The 23,701-nt window shown below is 46.1% G+C and overlaps 1 long non-coding RNA gene across 1 annotated transcript; it reads right to left on the reverse strand.

Moving 5' to 3' along the window:
• Positions 1-859: 859 nt before the first annotated feature.
• On the reverse strand, positions 860-10,190 carry LOC119129550. Its single transcript, XR_005099247.1, has 3 exons — positions 10,178-10,190; positions 1,520-1,522; positions 860-937 (listed from the first exon to the last, which is right to left on the reverse strand). It is a non-coding gene; the product is annotated as an uncharacterized LOC119129550 (long non-coding RNA).
• Between the last annotated feature and the right edge of the window lie 13,511 nt (positions 10,191-23,701).

Below are 23,701 nucleotides of genomic sequence, written 5' to 3' on the forward strand. Positions count from 1 at the left end.
GTCCCCATGTGTGCCGCGATTGTGGCCCTGGGCCCCTGAATGCCACCGAGTGCAGTTCTGTTCCCCAAGTTGCTGCCGATTGTGGTTCAGGTCCCCAGTGTGTTCCGCGATTGTGGCCCTGGGCCCCTGAACGCCGCCGAGTGCAGTTCTGTCCCCCAAGTTGCTGCCGATTGCGGTTCAGGTCCCCAGTGTGTGCCGCGATTGTGGCCCTGGGCCCCTGAACGCCGCTGAGTGCATTTCTGTTCCCCAAGTTGCTGCCGATTGCGGTTCAGGTCCCCAGTGTGTGCCGCGATTGTGGCCCTGGGACCCTGAACGCCGCCGAGTGCAGTTCTGTTTCCCCGGGTTGCCGCCGATTGCGGGTCTGTCCCCGAATAGCCGCCGATTGCGGTACTGTTTCCCCGGGTTGCCGCCGATTGTGGTTCTGTTTCCCAGAGTTGCCACCATTTGCGGTTCTGTTTCCCCGAGTTGCCGCCGAGAGCGGTTGTTTCCCCAGTCGCCGCCGAGCGCGGTTCAGACTTTATCACAGACCAGTGGGGTCGTCTGGACTGGTGCGCTTCCCCCCCCGCGTGCTCCGTGGGGGGTTGGTTTTTCGGGACGTCGGGAGCCGTCCCTTGTGGGGGAGTTCTGTCACGACTCGTCCCTGGTTGTTGTATATGTAGGTTGCCATTGTTTCTGTCCGCGTCTGTGTACTCGCCCCTCCCTTCCTGTGTCAACTCACAATCAACGTTCTAATCACAGTCACCTGCCTCTTGTTACCTGTCTTGTATTTAAGTCCTGTCTGTGTGTCACTCCCTGTCGGATCATTGTCTGTCTTTTTGTTTCACGTCTTTTTCGGTCAGTCCTGTTGGTTTTGTTAGTGAGTTATGTCAGTTTACCGAGTCTGTATTTTGAGTTCCGCCAATAAACCCTGGTCCAAACTGCACTTGGTCGCCCTGCTCTATTTCCATTCCATTCGTGACACGGCTTCCCATTAAAGGGTTCCATAAGCCGGGGTGAAGGGACTCGTCCGTCTCTGACCACCTGAGTTAAATGAATTCTAAAAGAATCAATATAATCTCTTTATGACGCCAATCCCTCTGAAGTCAAACGACGCTCGTGCTGAGTAACTTAAATTTGAGGCATGTCGTCAGAATAACCGCGCCATAATGATGGCTCCCTTTGGTTGTTTGAGGCTTTTGTTGTTACGGATATTTTTAGATGTCTTTGTTAAGACCTCAGGGATTCATTGATTTACTAGAGCGCACTCGCCCTAGCTGAGCTCGAGATAACTACTTCGAACCAGATCTGACAATTCCTGATGTTAAGTATTAAAGCGGTCTTCACTTTAAAAAGAATTGATCGGATTTAAAGAATGACTATGATAGGGACATAAAGAAATTTTAAAGTTCTAATTGCTGCATATAAAACCATGCTCAACATAATTAATACGAAATAATCGATAACCGAATTAAGGATTAAGAAGAGATTTAATGAATAAGCAAGAAAAATAATTACAAGTCGAAAAAACAACAACACTCACCCACTCAGAACAAAAGAGGAGACTAAAGGTCTAAAATCCTATTTGGTTGAACAAGTCGAGTGATCGGCTCTCCTTTGTTCCAAAATCCGAATTCTGTTTAAAAAAGAGGAAAGGTCTGGCCGTGAGGAGCTTCGCCAAAGCCGTAAAATTGCCGTCTTCCCCTTTCTGCCCGAAGTGGCTGACTCCTCTGCCTGCCTCGAAGCTTAACATTTGACAAAGTCAAATTCGAAGCTTAAAATTTGACAAAGTCCAATTCGAAGACTCTGGAATTTTAGTAGATTTTGGTTCAATCTCAAAAAGAATGAAAAATCCATCTCCGTCTAAACGGCGTTCTTTTACTCCGGGCAGCGTCACGGCCATTGCCCTGACTAGGAAGAAGCGCACCGCTCTGTGTCAGGACAACATATTTATCGGCTTCTGGCATTACCTTATCGGAATATGTAGGTGAAAGGTCAGAATCCCTGCTGCCACCGGATGCAGCTGTTTCCTGTTTTGCTCGTTCTTTTGCTCGTTCTTTCACTATTAGCCCTTGATGTCTCCTCTCAACTTAATACATTTAGGTATCAAACTCAAAGTCAAAGTCAGCTTTATTGTCAATCCCTTCATATGTCAAGACACACAAAGAAACCGAAATTCCGTTTCCTCCATCCCACGGTGACGAGACATACAAGTAGGCGACACAAAATAAAAACAAGAAGGCACAAACAATAAATAAAAAATAAAAAATAATAAATAAAATGAGCGATGAATAAATAATAAACCAATAACCCAATAAATAAGAGGAGCATAACCGAGCCAGTGTGCATACAGCAGACAGCAAGAACAGGACGCTACGCTGAATGGGGGAGCGAGTTCAGGATCCTAACAGCCTGGAGTACGAAGCTGTTGGAGAGTCTGGTGGTGCGGGAGCGCAGGCTACTGTACCGCCTCCCAGAGGGCAGAAGATCAAACAAAGAGTGAGCGGGGTGACTCACATCACTCACAATCTTGGTCGCCTTGCGGGTGAGATGGGAGGTGTAAATGTCCTTCAAGGAGGGGAGAGAAGCACCAATAGTCTTACTAGCCGTTTTCACTATGCGCTGCAGGGCCTTCAAGTCGTAGTCAGTGCAGCTGCCACCCCAAACAGCAATACAGCTGGAGAGGACGCTCTCAATGGTGCCGCGGTAAAATGTAGTCATGACGGCCGGCTCCCGCTCGCCTGAGTTTCCGAAGGAAGTACAGGCGGCGCTGGGCCTTCTTCGCCGGCGATGCGGTGTTGGTGGACCAGGAGAGATCCTCACTGATGTGCACCCCCAGGAACCTGGCGCTGCTCACTCTCTCCACCACAGCACCGTCGATGGTCAGCGGCAGGTGTTGGGCGTGACCCTTCCGGAAGTCAACAACAATCTCCTTGGTCTTGTCGACGTTCAGCAGGAGGTTGTTGTCCCTGCACCACGCGGTCAGAAGGTCAACCTCCAGCCTGTATTGAGTCTCGTCTCCCTTGGTGATGAGACCCACCAGAGTCGTGTCGTCAGCAAACTTCACTATGCGGTTGCCGCTGTAGGTGGCAGCGCAATCATGCGTCAGGAGGGTGAAGAGCAGCAGACTGAGCACGCAGCCTTGGGGGGCCCCTGTGCTCAGCGTGATGCTGGCGGAGATTTTGTCGCCAACACGTACCACCTGTGGCCTCTGACAGAGGAAGTCCAGTAGCCAGTTGCAGAGGCAGGTACTGAGGCCCAGCTTGTCAAGTTTGCTGATGAGACGTTGTGGCACAATGGTGTTGAAGGCAGAACTGAAGTCCACAAACAGCAACCTCACATACGAGTCCCTCCCCTCCAGGTGGGTGAGGGCCGAGTAGAGGGCAGAGCAGATGGCATCCTCAGAGGACCGTTTGGCTCGGTACGCAAACTGGAAGGGGTCAATGGTGGGGGGGAGAACTGATCGGATGTGCTCCATGACAAGCCGCTCAAAGCACTTCATGATGATGGGCGTAAGTGCCACGGGGCGGTAGTCATTGAAGCAGGACGGAGCAGGTTTCTTCGGCACAGGTACGATGGTGGCAGCTTTGAAACACGACGGGACGATGGCCTGCTGCAGGGAAGTGTTAAAGATGTCCGTGAAGACACCCGTCAGCTCACCAGCGCAGTCCTTCAGCGCTCGACCCGGGATGTTGTCCGGGCCCGCCGCCTTACGGATGTCGAAAGCGGCAAGCGCCCTCCTCACGCTGTCGGCGGAGAGGCACAGGGGCAGCTCGTGGGAAGGGGGAGTGGCCTTCAGCGGGCAAGTGCTGTTCTGAGCGTCGAAGCGAGCAAAGAAGCGGTTGAGGTCATTGAGCAGACGGACGTCGCCTTCACAGCTCTGCGGCGCGGGCTTGTAGTCCGTGATGGTCTGAATGCCCTGCCAAAGGCTCCGTGCGTCCCTGCTGTCCTTGAAGTGGGCGGTAATTTTGCACGAGAACGCCCTCTTCGCCTCTTTGATGCCCCGGGACAGGTCGGCCCTCGCAGTCCTCAAGCCAGCCTCATCCCCCGCCCTAAAGGCTTTGTCCCTGGCCCTCAGCAGCCTGAAGACAGCCCCTGTCAGCCATGGCTTCCGGTTAGCCCGAGTGACGACGGATATTGAGTGTGTCACATCATCAATGCACTTCCTGATGTAGGAGGAAACAGAGTCAGTATACTCCTCAATGTCCGCCCGACCGTCGCAAGTGGCAGCCCTCCTAAACACGTCCCAGTCAGTAGAGCCAAAGCAGTCACGAAGCGCATCAGAGGCACCCTCAGGCCACACCCGCACCCGCTTGCGAACTGGTCTGGATGTTCTCACCTTTTGTCTGTATGCGGGCAAAAGCATAACAGTGATATGGTCAGAAAGTCCAAGATGGGGGAGGGGGGCGGCTTTGAAAGCTCCTTTATGCGAAGAGTAGACCAGGTCCAGGAAGCTGTCGCCACGCGTAGGAAAATCAACATGCTGGTGAAGCCTCGGAAAAACAGACTTCAGGTTAGCATGATTAAAATCCCCAGTGAAGATGGTGAAACCGTCAGGGTGCGCTGTCTGTTGATCACTGACAGCCTGGTACAGTTCACTAAGAGCCGCGACCCTGTCGCCTCCGATGTTGGAAGGCGGGATGTAAACCGCGACCAGCAGAATCGCGGTAAATTCCCTTGGCAGGTAAAAAGGACGGCACTTAATGATCACAAACTCCGCCAGTGGCGAGCAGTGCCTGCATACCACCACAGAGTCCCGGCACCACTCGTCACGGATGTAGACGCATATTCCACCTCCACGAGATTTCCCCCCTCGTACAATGGCCCGGTCCGCCCGATAGCACGCTAGCCGCTCCAGACGTACAGCTGAGTCCGGAATGTTGACGGTCAACCAAGTCTCAGTGAACACGAGCACACAGCAGTCACGCACCGTCCGGTTTGTAGATCTCAGCAAGCGAATGTAATCCATTTTGTTGTCCAGCGATCGAACATTCGCCAGAAGAATGGAAGGCACGGCCGGGCGAGCCGGGTTGGCCGCCAGCCTGGCTCGGACGCCCCCACGCTTGCCCCTCTTCAGCCTCCTCGCACACCGCTTTCGACGCTTCCCAACCGGGGGAGGAATAGCAGACGAGTCCGGCGACGCTTCAGGACGTAGCAGTCCGAGCTCCTTTAATGTCCCCGCATCAAAGTCCAGAACTCGACAAAACTCGCTTTCGCCGATGTCGAGCAGAACCTTCCTGCCGTGCTTGTAGCCCGACTCAGTACGACGAGACGAACGCACAAAATGGATGGAACACCAATGTTAAATACAGGTTGGACAAAACATTGCAACATTAATAACATATATCTTGTCTAGTAAAGATCAATCTTAACACATAATCATACTTAACCATAATAATGGGTTCTTCTAACTTAAACATATATATTGATATTGCTCAAGCTGTTACATCTTAAAATTGTGGCATAGCAAACTCATATTCCAAACTTGTGCGTTGTTACGTGTTTGAACAGGTCGTGTCCTCCCAATTGCTAACAATTTAATTTATTAGATTTGTTAGTTTCCATAAGGTCACCCCTATGTCAAGCTTTAACACCATCTCCTGGTGAAATTTTGGAACTACTACATGTTTTGGGATAGCCAATGTGCCTGGGCCAAATTCGATACCCAATTTTACACCATCTTGTACCACCATGCCACTTGACAACTATTTCGCAGGTTTTTATAAGAATTTTAATGGAAAAAATAATTTGCAGCAAGTGAGATGGGGGCGTGCCTGTGAGCAATGTGCATCACTGTGGATGTGACTGGAGGTGTGGCAACCAGCCGCGTGCAAAGGAAAAGCACCGGGGCCAGAAGGGTTTGGGACAGGTGGCGGCAATGTGCTGATAGCGTGTGGCACGCCTGTGAGCAATGTGCGTTACTGAGGACAAGCACGGGAGACGAGCGAAAGTTAAATTAATCTGCTAACAATAACACTGCTACAACTCTATTGCATAAAGTGCAGTGCTTGATTATTGCAATTACCATATTGGCCCGAATAAAAGACGACCCCCTCTTTTTCAAGACTCAAGTTTGAAAAAAGACTTTTTGAACACCAAATTAAATTTTTATATAGAAAATGATTGCATCTGAAACAAATGATTATAACAATGTATTCGAGAGAGAAAGCATGTTATTTTGCCTCATTTAAATCATGCAAAAACTGTCTATCACATCTTAATATCTGAACATTTAAATATGTAAACTAAAGTGCAATCACATTTGTAAATGAATGGCTTCTGGTTTTCGAAATGTAAATAAACCAATCTACTGTGACAAAACAACAAAATTGCAATAACTGCATTAACCATCAAAGTGAAGTCTTACTGTAACTGTAGTCTTGAAACAAATCTGCATCCATCCATTTTCTTTACCGCTTAGTCCCCACGGGGGTCGCGGGCATGCTGGAGCCTATCCCAGCCGTCATCGGGCAGTAGGCGTGGGACACCCTGAACCGGTTGCCAGCCAATCGCAGGGCACACAGAGACAAACAACCATACGCACTCGCACTCACACCTAGGGACAATTTGGAGTGCTCAATCGGCCTACCAAGCATGTTTTTGGGATGTGGGAGGAAACCGGAGTGCCCGGAGAAAACCCACGCGGGCCGGGGAGAACATGCAAACTCCACACAGGGAGGGCCGGAGGTGGAATCGAACCCGCACCCTCCTAACTGTGAGGCGGACGTGCTACCCAGTGCTACCGCTATTGTTGGGGACCCTGAGGACTGCAGGGGTGGGCAAACTTTTTGATTTGCGGGCCGAATTGGGTTCTAAATTTTTACCAGGGGGCTGAACCAGGAGCAGATGGATGTAGTGTTTTTGTGAATATAAACGACATGTAAAGGTCATTGCATAAAAGGTTTTGGCTTTTAGTAGGTAGTAAAGCGTGGATATTCAAAAAATGCTTTTTGAAAACAAATGCATTTATTAACAGCATTAAAAAAAAATATTTCACCAAAAATTACTATCAATGATTCTCATTAAATACGACACTGTTATTATGAATAACAGTTTCCATCACTTCAGCACCTGCAGGTCAGATTTATGAAAGATATTTATCTAATGAAGCGAAATCACATCAAACGTCAAACATTCTGACCAAATACATCATCTTGAAGAATCAGTGAAAGAATACATCTAAATAAAGTAATCAAGAAATCAAAACGGCAACACGGTGACAGATATCTGAAAATCAGAGCAGAGCTTCAACTCACAAACACCTGGTGACAGAGGTGAGGAAACGGGAAACACTTCTTTAAAGTCGGCCTTAAGAACTTTAAAAGTTAAGATTAGTCGCAAACAGGTGGTGCATAAATGTCCTTGAGCATCCTGCGTTGTTTGGAAATCAGAATGGTCGCTAGTTTCAATCCCTGCTATTTGTACAAATTATTTTCAAAATGCTTTTTTTTTTTTTACAACAAACTAGAAAAACTCCCCTTCATTTTCAGTTGGAATAGTGTTGTTGGTCTCCCATTTTTGCTAGTGCTTCATAGTCTGGAGTAAAATTTGTTGTGGCAATTCTTAGGATAGAGCCGAGGTGTTGGTCCGTTAACCTACATCTGTGACGGGCTTTGTTGACCTTCATGTGGCTGAACGTCTGCTCACACACGTACGTCGAGCCAAATTGTCCACTCTTTTTTTGAACACTCGGCACTCAGTGTCCACCTTTCTTTTTATTGGGCCACTCATTTTAATGGAAGGATTCCAGGGTAAGGTTAGTGGGTGGCCATAGCGTAAAACTGTATCTGAAAGCTCAGCGCGCGAATTACAAGAATGCTGACGTCACAGCCCACACTCAAAATTCGGCACTGATAGATATAGAGCGCGGAGTGCGCCGAGTCCGTGCGACTGAGTACGTACACGCACTTGTGAGTGTGCACCGAGCTTTCTGACACGGCTTCCGGTAGTAAATGCGCAGGCGAGCGGTTCCCCATCTAACGGGGAAAAGCAGTCATTGCAGGCAAAATGACCAAAAAAAATGTTTAATAATACAATTTGTTCAGGGTTGGCGGGCCGGATTAAACGGTCCCGTGGGCCGGATGTGGCCCGCGGGCCATGGTTTGCCCATGTCTGGTATAGGCGGTTGGCTCGGATGGTTATGATCTTTTCACCCCCGGGTGTCGGTCAGAACACAGGAGGGAAGACGAGGTTCAGTTTTGATTGCTTTACTGAATTATTGGCAAAAAAGTAACAGGCACTGTGGCTCATAGGGGCATACAGGCAAACTGGCAAAAGGGTATAGGCCAGGGGTCTGCAACCTTTATTATCAAAAGAGCCATTTTGCCCCCTAGTCAGCCAAAAAAAAAATTGTAGGGAGCCGCACAAAATAACAGAACTTGTAAGCTTTTAAAAGTTATCATCTTTTTTATATTTTAGCTACTTCACTGGTTCTTTTATCTCAAACAAATTATTTTAGGTGCATTACCTGACATGTTTCGGCTTGTACTTCCGCCTCTGCGGAACATGTCAGGTAATGCACCTAAAATAATTTGTTTGAGATAAAAGAACCAGTGAAGTGATTAAAAAGGAAAACAAAATGAACTTAGTACAATTATATTTTAGCTGTTATAACCACTGAATACAACAAAAAGTAGCCCACTTTAAAACAAAACATTTAGCTGAGCTTTAAAAATAAACATAAAATTAGGACCGTCCTTGACAAGTCCATGTCAGTTTTCTCTCGTCCTCTTCGGTTTTTTTGCTCAGCCAGCAATAAACTGAAGCACCTGAAATATACAAAAAAAATCTACATCAGCTCGGAGTCTGATTTTTTTTTCCAGGAAAAGTAATAGCTTATTAAATTATATTTAACTCTTACCTGTTTAATGTGACTTCTGTGTCTGAACTTCGCTGCAGATCTTCCCTATGTCAGGGCTGTAGGATGTGACTTTGATCTTCATACAGGCCTGTAGGCTCTCATCTACGAGGTGGGAACGGTGTTTGTTCTCTATGAAGTTCATGCTTGAGAACAATTGCTCGCATATGTATGTTGAGCCAAAGATGGACAAGACTCCAAATGCATACTTTTTCATGTTAATATACATGTCAGGAATGGCACTCCATGTTTCAAAAACAAGTTTGTCAGGGTGGGGGAGTTTCTCCATATCACTCCATTTGTGCTCTTTAACGAGTGTAGCCTTTTGATGGGTGACTTCTTCAATATCCGCCGTCAGTGATTTGAACTTATTTACCCATAAATCTTTATCCGCTATGTCGGCCAGTTCAATTTCTAAATCAGGCTTACTTACTCCGGTGAATGCAACTGTGTTCAGCAGGGCTGGGTCGATGTCCAGCGGTGTGACAGGGAAAGACTTAGACTTAGACTTAGACAGAACTTTATTGTCATTTTGTCAACACTAGGTGTGTACAAAACGAAATTTCGTTGCATACGGCTTTCAGCAATGTAGAGGTATTTCGGCTGGTTAAAAAAAGTGACATTCTATATAAAAATATGAAATAAGATAATTATAAAGTACAAAGTGCAGCAGTGATAAAGTATGTGAACAGTGCAGGAGACAAAAACAGTATTTACAAGTGTGCAGAGGAATGCTACGTTTGAATGTTCAGCAGTCTGACGACAGCAGGGAAAAAACTATTGCAGAACCTGGTGGACCTGCAGCGGATGCTGCGAAACCTCTTCCCAGAGGGCAGCAGGGAGAACAGTCCATGGTGGGGGTGTGATGGGTCACTGATAATATTTCGGGCTCGGGACACGCAGCGCTGGGATGACAAGTCCTGAATGGAGGGAAGAGGAGCCCCGATGATCCTCTCTGCTGTCCTCACCACTCTCCTCAGGTTCTTCCAATCGGAGGCGCTGCAACCTCCACACCACACCGAGAGACAGCTTGTCAGAATGCTCTCTATGGTGCTTCGGTAGAACGTCCTCATGATGGGTGGGGGCAGGTGGGCTCTCCTCATCCTCCGCAGGAAGTACAAGCGCTTCTGTGCCCTCTTGACCAGTGTTGTGATGTTCACAGTCCAGGTGAGGTCGTCTGTGATGTGGACTCCCAGGAATTTAGTGCTGCTGACCACCTCCACAGCTGAGCTGTTGATGATCAGTGGAGCGTGGTGAGGCTGGTTCTTCCTGAAGTCGACGATGATCTCCTTCGTCTTCTCCACATTCAGGATCAGGCTATTTTCTCTGCACCAGCCCACCAACTGCTCCACCTCCTCTCTGTAGTCCAGGTCGTTGTTGTCCCTGATGAGGCCCACCACCGTTGTGTCGTCTGCAAACTTCACGATGTGATTGGTGGTGAACCTGGGGGCGCAGTCGTGTGTCATCAGGGTGAACAGCAGGGGGCTCAGGACGCAGCCCTGAGGGGAGCCTGTGCTGAGGGTGATGACATCGGAGGTGTTCTGTCCGACCCGGACTGACTGAGGTCTGTTGGTGAGGAAGTCTAGCAGCCAGTTCCGAAGGGGGGTGCTGAAGCCCAGGTGTTCCAGTTTTTCCACCAGATGTTGTGGAATGATGGTATTAAACGCTGAGCTGAAGTCCAGGAACAGCAACCGCACGTGGGTGTTCCTCTCCTCCAGGTGAGCCAGGCTCAGGTGAAGAACGGAGGAGATGGCATCCTCAGTGGAGCGGTTCTGCCGGTAGGCAAACTGGAACGGATCGAATGTTGGGGGGAGTCTGGAGACGATGTGATCTTTGAGCAGCCTTTCGAAGCACTTCATCATGATGGGAGTCAGTGCCACAGGTCTGTAGTCATTCCATGAGGTGATTTGAGGTTTCTTCGGCACCGGAATGATGGAGGCAGCCTTGAAGCACACTGGCACTTTGGCTTGGTCCAGCGAGATGTTAAAAATGTCTGTGATGACACCAGCCAGCTGGCCTGCACATTCCTTGAACACCCGCCCAGGTATGTTGTCGGGGCCTGGGGCCTTACGTGGGTTGACTCTTCTCAGAGTCTTCCACACGTCGGCTGAGTCAAGGCAGAGGACCTCCTCTTCCTGGTGGGGAACAGTTTTAACTGCCGGAGTGCTGTTTAGTGCCTCAAAACGCCCAAAGAAGTTATTTAGACCATTTAGGAAGTCAGCATCAACCTCACCCACCGGGGGGGAGGGTGAGTTGTAGTCCGTGATCGCCCGTATGCCTTGCCACATACTCCTGGTGTTATTGGCGTCGTGGAAAAAATCCTGAATTTTCCGACTGTGGCTTCGCTTCGCTAGCCTGATGGCACGGTTCAAGTTGGCTCTCGCTGTCCTCAGTGCCTCCTTGTCGCCAGACTTGAAGGCTGAGTTCCGTGCTCGTAGCATATGACGTACATCCTCAGTCATCCAGGGTCGTTGGTTGGCTCGGGTGATGATGTTCTTAGTGGTGCTGACGTCCTCGGAGCATTTGTTGATGTAGGCTGACACAGTCATGGCGTACTCATCAATGTTGATCTGATTGTCATATGTTGCTGCTGATTTGAACATGTCCCAGTCAGAGCACTCAAAGCAGTCCTGGAGTGCCTCCATGGCCCCCTCAGACCACACCCTCACCTGCTTCACTGTGGGTTTTGCTCTGATCAGCAGGGGCCTGTATGCAGGGGTTAGCATAACAGATAGGTGGTCTGAAGAGCCGAGGTGGGGGCGGGGGGCTGCTCTGAATGCATCCTTTATATTGGTGTAAACCAAGTCCAGAGTGTTCTCTCCCCGAGTTGGAAAATCCACGTGTTGGTAAAAATGAGGGAGAATAGTCTTCATGCTAGCCTGGTTGAAGTCCCCAGCAATGATGAAAACCCCCTCTGTGTGCGTGGATTGCAGCTCACTGATCGTCCGATAGAGAACCCTCATGGCCTCTTTAGTGTTAGCGCTAGGAGGCACGTACACAGCCGTGATGCTAACAACAGTAAACTCTCTGGGCAGGTAGAAGGGTCTACAGTTAACAGTCAAAAGCTCGATGTCCGAAGAGCAGAAGCTGGCGACAGATCTAGCATTTTTGCACCAGTTGTTGTTGATGTAGACACACAGCCCACCTCCTCGGGATTTACCGCTTAGCTCGCTGTTTCTGTCGGCGCGGAATGTAGCGAGCCCCTCCAGGCTAACGGCGTTGTCCGGCATTGATGAGTTCAGCCATGTCTCCGTCAGGATGAGAGCGCAGCAGTTCCTAACTTCCCTCTTTGAAGAGAGTTCCAGTTTTAGATGGTCCATTTTATTATCCAGTGAGCGGACGTTGGAGAGGAAGATGGATGGAAGCGGCGGTTTGTAGGGGTTAGCTCTCAGCTTAGCCGTTAGCCCACCTCGACAGCCGCGCTTTCGCCGCCGGTCACACCGCCTACGCTTACTCCTCCTCCGGCGTGTGTTGCCCGGCGAGCCCGCTGCGTCGTGAGCTCCTGGGGCTAGCGCCCTAAGCACTCCGAGGCTACGCAAACAGACTAGGGTCGTTGTGGCTACGAGTCCGAAAACACTCGATGACCGTACCTCCAGCAGGCGCTGGCGATCGTACACTACTCTACTGGATGGATAAACTAAACTTTGTGTTGTTTGTAGTGTCCTAGGCGACATATTTTGCCCGAAGAGAGGGTAGGCTTCTCCTTTCTGAAATCACTGAATCTTTCTCCAAATGCAGCTTGCATTGTAATGATGGCACGGTGGAAATAATCATAATTTATTTGATTGTTCGCTTCTTTGAACTCTCTTAGGGAGGGAAAGTGAGAGAGCGTACCTTTTTGTGCATCTCTTGCGAACACTGTCATCTTGCGCTCAAATGCCAAAACATCTTCCTGCATCTGCAGGGATGTCTGTCCGTCCATCCGTCCGCCTGCTACCTACCTACCTACCTACCTACCTACTGTTGCGTATTGTGAGCGATGTCCGTTGTTGAGCGAGGAAAAACTATGATGTGGAGTATAGAGTTGGTTCTTTATTGGCAAGATCTTAGGTTGTTTAATGGCGGCACATGAAACAACAACTTCCTTCTCCAGGTCAGCTTGTTTTATACTGTCCGGAAAAGGCGGGAAAATGTCACATGACCAGTTGGTATCTGTGAGTGTGGGGGGCGTCACCCCCCTGTGTGTGTGTGTGTGTGTGTGTGTGTGTGTGTGTGTGTGTGTGTGTGTCTATGTGTGTGTGTTTATACAGTCCTGTGTGTTTTATTCGTGTTCTGATTGAGCAGTTATGTTTATATAAACTAATGAAAAGAATTGCACACATATGTACATTAAAACGTACATGAGATTGTCTAACCTAACAGAATATATACACATTGCTGTTGCTCTCTCTTCACTTCCTACCTACCTAATCTATCTATCTATCTATCTATCTATCTATCTATCTATCTATCTATCTATCTATCTATCTATCTATCTATCTATCTATCTATCTATGTATGCAACAGGGAAGTTGTTGTTCACTCAGGTGTTTTTCACAAGGTACAACACAACATCTCACATTCGTGGCGACTTACTGTTAAAGGTTACAAAGAAAACTTTCAACTGTGCCTGCACAAATTCCACTTCCTTCGTCTAAACATCTAAATCCTTCAATAATAAAAATAGAGCTGCAAGGCATATGTTGTCCTCAAAACCTTGCTTCACTCTGAGCCTCTCTCAAGCATCAGAACTCCTGAAGCGAGTCTGCTTTAAGCACGGGACACTCATTTCAGAGTCTACCTCTGAAAGAAATCTGGTCCCAAAGGAGATTGTTATTAAAACATTTATGCACCCTGGGCCTTTGCATATTACATTTCCTCAGTGAGCAGCAATGGTTAAAGTAGGACACACCTACGTATCAACATGATCCAGAGGCTTTTATAGTTTGCTGTTATTACTTATTCTTTACTACAATGAAAATGAAAACAAGCTACTTGTTTTTTACTCTTGTCAGGAAAAGGGTGAACACCACTGAACATCTCTTGGGAATGTTTGAGCACTGGGCAACCACAGAGACACTACATTTGCCACTACAACTGTGCTATATTTGAACAGCATCAAATCCCTATTGTATATTATTTTAGGTGTCAGTCAATCAGATGCCAATAACCCGCTTGTCCCCACGGGGGTCGCGGGCGTGCTGGAGCCTATCCCAGCAGTCATCGGGCAGTAGGCGGGGGACACCCTCAACCAGTTGCCACCCAATCACAGGGCACACAGAGACGAACAACCATCTGCACACGCACTCACACCTAGGGGCAATTTGGAGTGCTCAATCGGCCTACCATGCAAGTTTTTGGAATGTAGGAGAAAATCAGAGTACCCGGAGAAAACCCACACAGGCACAGGGAGAACATGCAAACTCCACACAGGAAGGCCGGAACCGAAATTTAATCCACAACCTCTGCAAAGAGAGGCAGACGTTCTAACCAGTGATCCACCGTGCTCTACCGTGCCGGATCCCAATATACAGTCCCACTTTAATCATAGTTATGTATGGCATCTCTGAGAAAACTGAGTATCATTTTTCGTTTCGTTTATTTTTCAAACGTGGAAAAAAATACAATTACTGTACACAATGAAAAGACATGACAAAATACATGCATATACATATATACACATACAGACATACTACATACATACATATACATATATATACATATAAAAATATACATATACATATATATACATATACACATACATATGCACACATACATACACACAAACTAAAAGAGTAGCAATGAAGATATAACCACAAAGAAACCATAAATCACATTCACATGTCTGAAAAGGAGTGGGAAGAAGTATAATTTATTTAATCCCACCCCCTTTTAATAATCCCTAAATACCCAGTCATAAATCATTTTGCCTCTGTTATCCCAACAAAATACTAAATTACTAAATTATCTCCAACCTGCTGCTCGCTAGACACTAAACAAGTACCTACACAATATTAATACATACGTATATCTCACACACAGACATTTAACATACATACATACATACCTCAAATACAACACAAAGATACCTGAATGGTAAAAATAAACAAAATAAAAACAAAAAACAGCATGAACAAAACAATGACAAACAGACAAACAAAACCAACAAAGAAACGTAAATCAATAATTACTAAGCACCCCATGATACTCATACACCCTCATTTCTGTACCTTGTAAAAATAATTTCTTCTTTATATCTTTTTTTAAACTGATAGATGTTTGAACATTCCCTGAGCGTTTCCTCCAAAGTATTCCATAACTTAACTCCACATGTTGAAATACAGAATGTTTTTTTTGTTGTGCGTGCCTTCCTTATCCTGTAATTAAATGTCCCCCTTAAATTATAACCCCCTTCCCTTCCAGTGAAAAGATTCTGAATATTAGTTGGCAACAGATTATTTTTTGCTTTGTAAAGTATTTGTGCTGTCCGGAATTCCACTATATCTTTGAGTTTGATGAGTTTTGACTCTAAGAATAATGAATTTGTGTGATCCCTGTGTCCTGCCCCATGAATGATCCGTATTGCTTTTTTTTGTCAAATAATAAGTGGATATATTGTGCTTATGTAATTATTACCCCAGATTTCTACATAATACAATATGGAAGAACTAGTGTATTATAAAGGATGCGGAGTGATTTATGATCCAGAGCCTGTTTTGCTCTATTTAATACTGCGATGCATCTTGAGATTTTAGTTTGTACATGTTTAACTTGTGATTTCCAACTGATCTTATCATCTATTGTCACCCCTAAAAATTTAATCTCATTCACTCTTTCAATACTAACCCCATCCAGCTTTATCTCTAGTTTCAAATTAGTTCTGTGATTACCAAAAAGTATTACTCTTGTTTGCTTAGGTTTAAGGATAATTTATTGCTGTCCAACCATACCTTTAATTTGCTTAATTCCTTATTTATTAGTCTTGTTAAGGTGTGTAAATCACTACCAGAACAAAAAATATTTGTGTCATCTGCAAACAAAACCATCTTCAAAATATGTGATACCTTGCATATATCATTTATATATAATATAAAAAGTTTAGGGCCCAACAGTGACCCCTGAGGGACGCCACAACTAATGTCCAAACACGTTGAACAAGTGTCACCCAACTTCACAAACTGCTTCCTTTTTGTTAAATAGCTCTTGATCCATTCTAATGGTTTCCCCCTGATGCCATACCGATGTAATTTATTAAATAATATTTCATGATTTATTGTGTCAAATGCCTTTCTTAGATCTATGAATATCCCAACTGTATATTGTTTTAGGTCTATTGCGTTAGTAATTTCCTCCACTGAGTCAATTAGTGCCAGTGATGTTGCTCTGTTGGATCTAAATCCATATTGACTTTCAGTGAGTACTTTATATTTATCTATAAATTGTCCAGTCGGTTATTGAAAAGTTTTTCCAGTATTTTAGAAAATTGTGATAGTAATGATACAGGTCTGTAGTTTGTGAAGTGGTGTTTGTTCCTGGTTTTATACAAAGGTATGATTTTTGCTATTTTCATTTTATCTGGAAATATACCGGTCAGAAATGATAGGTTACAGATGTATGTTAATGGTTTAGAAATCCCCTCAATCACTCGTTTTACGGTAATCATATCAATGTCATCACAGTCTTTGGATGTCTTGTTTGTGCATTGGGAAACTATCTTTATAATTTCTTTCTCATCCGCTGCTTTGAGGAACATTGAGCTCAGATTCCTATCTATTAAACTATTACACTGCTCCTCAGTTGTTACTGAATCTGGGATTTGTTTGGCCAGATCAGGTCCCACACTTACAAAGAATGTATTAAAGTTATCAGCCACTTCTTGCATATCATGCTTCTCAGTGTTATTGATAATAAAATATTTAGGATAATTAATTTTTTTAGAGCCATTTTTTATTACAGTATTCATTATATTCCATATTTCTTTGGTGTTATTTTTATTATCATTTAATATTTTACTATAGTATTCTTTTCTAGCAGCTCTTTTAATATTAGTTAGTTTATTCTTATATTGTTTGTATTTATTTTCTGACTCTTTAGTTCTCTGTCTTATACATTCTCTGTAAAGTGTATTTTTCTTTTTACAGGCATTTTGTAAGCCCTTTGTGATCCAGGGATGATCTACATACTTTAGTTTCCTATTATTTACTTTTACAGGGCAGTATTTGTCATATAACCTTTTGAAAATTTTTAAGAATTCCTCATATGCACAGTTAATGTTATTTTCATTGTATATAGTATCCCAGTTTTGTGACATTAAACCATTTTTAAATGCGTTTATTGTTTCTTCTGTTTTAATTCTTCTGTATTCCTGTTTTTTGGCCGGTTGAGTAATTTTATAGTTGTCATCAAAAACCATAAAAACTGGCAAATGGTCACTGATGTCGCTGACTAATAACCCACTTATGGTGTTGTTTAAAATGTCATTTGTGAATATATTATCACTAAGAGTGGCACAGTGAGAAGTTATTCTGGTTGGTCTAGTGATTTTTGGATACAAGTTCATGCTATATATTGTGTTAACAAAGTGTTCGGTCAGTTTGTGCTTGTTTGGATTGAGTAAATCAATGTTGAAGTCTCCACAGATGAAAATTGTTTTGCAACTGATTTTTGAAAACACCTCCTCCATCCATTCTGTGAACAGTTCAATGCTAGAACCTGGTGTCCGATATATGCAGCTAATGATTACATTTTTCTTTTTTTCTTTGAGTATTTCAATTGTTATGCATTCCAATATGTTGTTAACTACCATTGACATATCCTGTATCACCCTGACATTTAATGTCTTTTCCACATAGATCGCAACTCCTCCTCCACCTTTGTTTTGTCGATCTATGTGTATAAAGTCATATCCCTCCAGCTCAAAGTCCGCCCCTTTTACTGTGTTGATCCATGTTTCCGTTATTGCAATAATGTTGAATGGGCGAGTAAACTGATGAAGATAATCCTTAATGTTTGTAAAGTTGGCATACAGACTCCTACTGTTAATATGTATAATAGACAGTTTGCTATCTTTATTGATTCTATTAAATTCCTCATCAGTATAATAACTGCAGTTATTGTTGATTGAGTTGAAGAAGTTGTTATCCGGGTACTTTTGCTTCCTCCGGTGTTCCATTGAGCTTGATAAATATTTTACAGTTTGTAGTCCAGGTATGTTGAATTTTCTTCTGCTTCCTCAGGTAGCGTGCTTTTTTGGCAATATCAGCGTTGCGCTTGGTCAGGTGCTCATTGATGTAGACGTCGGTTCCTCTCAGCTTTCTTCCTTGTTTTAATAGTGCAATCTTCTGTTTTTTGTTGACAAACCGCATGATGACAGCGGGTTTGTCTCCGGGGCTCCTCTTGGGCAGAGGGTGGCAAGCTTCGATGTTGTCGCAGTCCAGCTGTATCCCCTTGGACTGCAGGAAAGTAGCCACCTGTTGCTCCGTGGAACATCCAGTTCACCGGGCTCACCTCCCTCGCCAGCGGCCAATGCCCGGGCGTATAACCGGGCTTTGATGTTGACTCCGGAGATGATCACATCGTTAATTCTGGTGGTGGGAAGCCGTTGATGCCTTCTTCGGACCCATGTTTGGGACGTGCTAGTCCAGGAGGTTAGCTTACTTTGCGTTTGTCGAGTGCCAACCAATACGTCGTTTCCGTCCGTCTGCTTCACTGTCTCTGTCACATTTCACATCTCAAGGCCAGGCCAAGTGTCATCTGTTTTGGAAATCCAGATATGGTCAGCATACGCCATATAGGACCTTTCTCCTATTGCTGAATATGCGATTTCATGAACAAGTGCATCTTTGTGACTTAAGCATTCTTTTTTGTGTTCTTTTAAAAATGGTCTATCTTTGTCATTCAAGCTGCTGTTACCGTTAATGACACGGGAGAGGGCCTCATTGTGTTGTTGCAATACATCACTGGGATGTGTGAGCTGAAGTGCCACTCATTTTGCATTCTTACAAAAGCAACCAGCTAAACAGCTGTGTTATTTCAGAGATATGACTGAATTTGTGAAGGTGATGGGAGCATGTCTTTACTTTTACTAAGACTCCTACATAGAGGCAAGAGTGAAATTTGTTTAATGAACAGTATGTATCATTTATGCACTTGCATTCACACAGTTTGAAGGGCAACACATGTAAATCCTGAAACTCGCATGGTTGCTATGAAGCTGTTTGTCTTTACCATTGTGCAAGAGGTGTATTTCAGTTGACCACCATTTGCCTTGTCACGAAGGAATGGCTGTTTCTGCATGGGATGCATTTACCCATAAGGCAAGACAGAATAAAACTAAAATTTGCCATTTCTGTTGAAACCCATAAGGCAAGGCAGAATAATTTATAATAATAATTTCTGTTGAAATTGCGTGTGAAGGCGAAGAAGCTGAATAAAAATTTGGGGAATGCTACAGAATGATGTCAAATGATACTGACTAACAGGAAGTGTTATACAATAGCTGGGAATGAGCTGAAAATGTTGAGAAAAACTGTGAGAGAAATTGTGAGCGAAAAAACGGTGAGAGAAAGACGGGATGGAAGACAACAGCCCCCACACACACACACCAAATCGTCCATAACCCACACCCACTCCCATTGAATCAAACTCTACTGCGAACTCGCCCCACCCCAACGACTCATCACCCATCAAACTCGCCCCACACCGGCCTGGGCAACTGAATATAAGCTGACCAAAGAACCTTGAACGTTGCCTTTTCTGAATGGAGACTTTCTGCTCTTGAAGGGCCCAGCGCTGTATTGTACTTTCCTGAAAACAGAGCTTTCTTAACAAGAATTATGATTGAACTCAACCAACCTGTGTAAGTCTAATTTCTGCTTCAGTGTCTTTGCATTTTCCTAAATCTGAAGAAATTAAACGAGCACGCAGTGAGTGAATTGGATAACAGGTGATTGGCAATGGCTTTTGCCGTGAGGCGCAGATAGCGCTCCCTAAATTGTGGACCAAATCCAACAGTAGGCGAAAAAACAGTGAGAAAACTGATAGGCGAGAAAAACGGTAGGCGAGAAAAACGGTAAGTGAGAAAAACGGTGAGAGAAAAACGGAAGGCAAGAAAAATGGTAGGCGCAAGAAAAACGATAAGCAAGAAAAACGGTAAGCAAGAAAAACGGTAAGCCAGAAAAACGGTAAGTGAGAAAAACGATAAGCGAGAAAAACGGTAAGAGAGAAAAACGGTACGCAAGAAAAACGTTAGGGAGAAAAAACGTAAGTGTCAGTGTCCGGGGTGGCATACTTCTATTGTCCACAGGGAGCAACTGTGAGCAGAGTGCAGAGGGCCCAGGTGCGACTCATCAGGCTCGTTAAAGGAGAGCTCTTAAGGAGCATGCTGTCAACTGCTCGTCGCCTGAGTGTCTCTTCAGTGTGGTCAGCTCCACAGTTGCCTCTAGCTCCTTGATCTCGCTCATAAGTCTATTCCTGCTCATCAACGCCACGTTCTTCAGTTCCTCCGGTTCCCTCCACCGATCACCGCCAAGATCTACCCCGTTCTGGCTGAACTCCTCACGCTCCGCCACTGCTGCCCCGCTCCGTGCTCCTGGCTCCGATCATCCCGCTCTACCTCCACCGCAGCTCCTCCAATAAACACTCCTCACTCATTCTGGACGTCTGAGTTGGTTTTTCTGCATGTGGATCAAATCAGTCGCTAAAACGAAGACAGAACACTCAGGCCAATCAAACCCAGCAGAGCCACTCAGACGCGCCCTCGCAGAACAGCAATACCAACTCCAATCCCACGAGTCCACTCTCCAAGCCCTCCTGGAGCAGCAGCAGCGAACCAACGATCAACTGGAACGTGACCAGATTGCTTCAACACACCCAGGTCAGAGAAACCCCCTTGCCGCCAGCTGGCGCCTCGAGCTCCTCAGTATCGCCGCCGAGTCTGCACTTTGGTGAGGTTCGTTCCCCTCATCCCGGAGAAGTTCTCCGGCGAAGGTGGTAATTGCGGAGGTTTCCTCCTGCAGTGTTCGCTAGTTTTTAATCGGTCTCCCCAGTCTTTTTCCCACGACGGAGCTAAGATCTCGTTTATTTTGGGACTCCTCACGGGCAAGGCGCTGAAATGGGCAGAAGCCCGGTTTTCTGACTGCAGGCATTTTGGCTGTTCTTACGATGAGTTTTTAAAGGAATTTAAGCAGACCTTTTCGACCGAGACCGATCAGACTGGTGTGTCTCGCCAGTTGTGGGGGCTTAGGCAAGGGAACAGCATCGTGTCAGATTTCTCTATTGAGTTTCGTACGTTAGCAGCTGCGTCCGGGTGGGGCCCTGTAGCCTTGAAAACGTTTTTTTTTTTCAAGCCTTAAATGAGTCCTTAAAGGATGAACTGGCAGTCCCGGAAGAACCAGGGACTTTGGACGACCTGATTTCCCTGGCCATTAGGTTGGACAATCAAATTAGGGAGAGACGGAGAAGCTCCCAATGGGAGCGGACGGAGGAGCGATCACGTTTTTTTTTAACCAGGCCCAGTCCGCCCAGGCGATCGCCTAGCCAGTCCTCTCCAGAACCCGAGGCCATGCAGATTGGCCCGACTCTCCCCGGAGGAGCTGCAGCGGCGCCGCGAGTCCCGACAGTGTCTGTACTGCGGCTCCCCGGATAATTTCATTGCCTACTGTCCAGTTCGGCCAAAAGAGCGGGTCCGACGGTCTTGAGGGGAGGACCGCCGGACCAGCCAACAAGTGTTAAGTCTCCTCGCTTCTCCCTACCCGCCATGATGTCTGTGCACAACCATCACTACAAGCTATCCGCGCTGGTCGACTTGGGGTGCGAGAGAAACTTGATCGACCAGGAATTCGTCTCCCGAGCCAAAGTCGAGATGGAGCCTCTCCCTACGCCTCTCGCTGTCTCTACCCTGGATGGCAGAGGGCTCTCTCGCATAACCCAACGCACCAAACCCGTGGAGCTAATCATCTCTGGCAACCGTCATGAAATCATTTCCTTTTATGTCTTCCCCGTAAGACAGTCAGCCCTTGTACTTGGTTTCCCCTGGCTCCAGAGACACAACCCTCAGATCAACTGGTCAGAATGCAATATCGAGTCCTGGTCCACGACGTGCTTGTCCTCTTGTCTTCAGTCTGCCGTGCCATCTCACCCGCCCCTAGTAGCACCCGAGGAACCTGGTCCGATCGATCTTTCACAAGTGCCCAGAGAATACCATGACCTAAGACAGGTTTTTAACAAGAGCAAGGCTTCATCCTTACCACCACATCGCCCCTATGATTGCGCCATAGAGCTTCTTCCCGGAGCTCCGCTACCGTCCAGTAGACTCTACAATATCTCACGCACCGAGAGACAAGTTATGGAGACTTACGTACATCAATGAATCACTGGCCGCTGGCATCATTCGTCCGTCCTCCTCACCCCCCCAGGGGGCAGGTTTCTTCTTTGTGGGCAAGAAGGATAAGTGTTGGGTTCACAACATTTATTTGAAAAGAACCTCACAGAGGCAGGAGATGTCTTTGATGGCAAGCGACTTCTGCAGAAGGGCGCAAACCAGACACACAGCAAGTGTGGCTGAGAGTCGCGCTCTTCCTCCAGTTTGGTCGTGCCTTTTATTGAGGAACAACAATGGGGGGAGTCTACATGAATGCATAGTTTCTTAAACAGGAAGGACATCTCCTAATTAAATCTCATGACCACAGAACAACAGGGATGCTATTATAGAAAGAGCAGTATGGTCGTCAAATGACTAACTAAGTTAAACATCCGTGGCGTACTCATGACTTTAGATTAAATAAGACATTTGTCTGCTTTAGCCATCTCATAATAGACTCATGACCTGGTCATGACTAGCTAACGTAGGAGTTTATTGTATAACGCGATTCATGACTCCGGTCATGTGCTCCTTAGCCAGCCATATGCTCCCAAGTCATTATCACGAGGTCAAACTGTCACTGTGTGCAAGATCTTCCACAGTATGTGACAGTTTGACCTCGTGATAATGACTTGGGCGCATATGGCTGGCTAAGGAGCACATGACCGGGGTCATGAATCGCGTTATACAATAAACTCCTTCGTTAGCTCGTCATGACCAGGTCATGAGTCTATTATGAGATGGCTAAAGCAGACAAATGTCTTATTTAATCTAAAGTCATGAGTACGCCACGGATGTATGCATCTCAGGGGCACTAAGACCCTCCTGCTTAACTTTGTTAAAGTCATTAGACAACCATACTGCTCTTTCTATAATAGCATCCCTGTTGTTCTGTGGTCATGAGATGTAATTATGAGATGTCCTTCCTGTTTAAGAAACTATGCATTCATGTAGACTCCCCTCATTGTTGTTCCTCAATAAAAGGCACGACCAAACTGGAGGAAGAGAGCAAATCTCAGCCACACTTGCTGTGCGTCTGGTTTGCGCCCTTCTGCAGAAGCCGCTTGCCATTGAAGACATCTCCTGCCTCTGTGAGATTCTTTTCAGATAAATGTTGTGAACCCAACAGGCACCAATCCTAATTCATCCAGATCCCTGCAAACAGTTTACCCTGGAGGTCGACGCTTCCGACACAGGAGTAGGGGCTATCTTGTCACAGCGCTCGGTCTCTGATGGGAAGCTTCACCCGTGCCTTTTTCTCCTGACATCTGTCACCCGCAGAGAAGAATTATGATGTCGGTGACCGGGAACCTTTGGCCATTAAATTGGCGCTTGAGGAGTGGCATCACTGGTTGGAGGGCACTGAGCAATCCGTGCTGGTCTGGACCAACCACAAGAATCTGTCGTATCTACAGTCCGCCCAGGTGTGGAAACAGTTCTGTTCAGCCCTCGATGCGATGGTCTCCCTGACATCGGGCTACCATCCCCAGACGAACGGGCAGACTGAGCGCTTGAACCAGGAGCTCGAG

The sequence above is a fragment of the Syngnathus acus genome, chromosome 10 (assembly GCF_901709675.1).
Source record: "Syngnathus acus chromosome 10, fSynAcu1.2, whole genome shotgun sequence".
Lineage (NCBI taxonomy): Eukaryota > Metazoa > Chordata > Actinopteri > Syngnathiformes > Syngnathidae > Syngnathus > Syngnathus acus.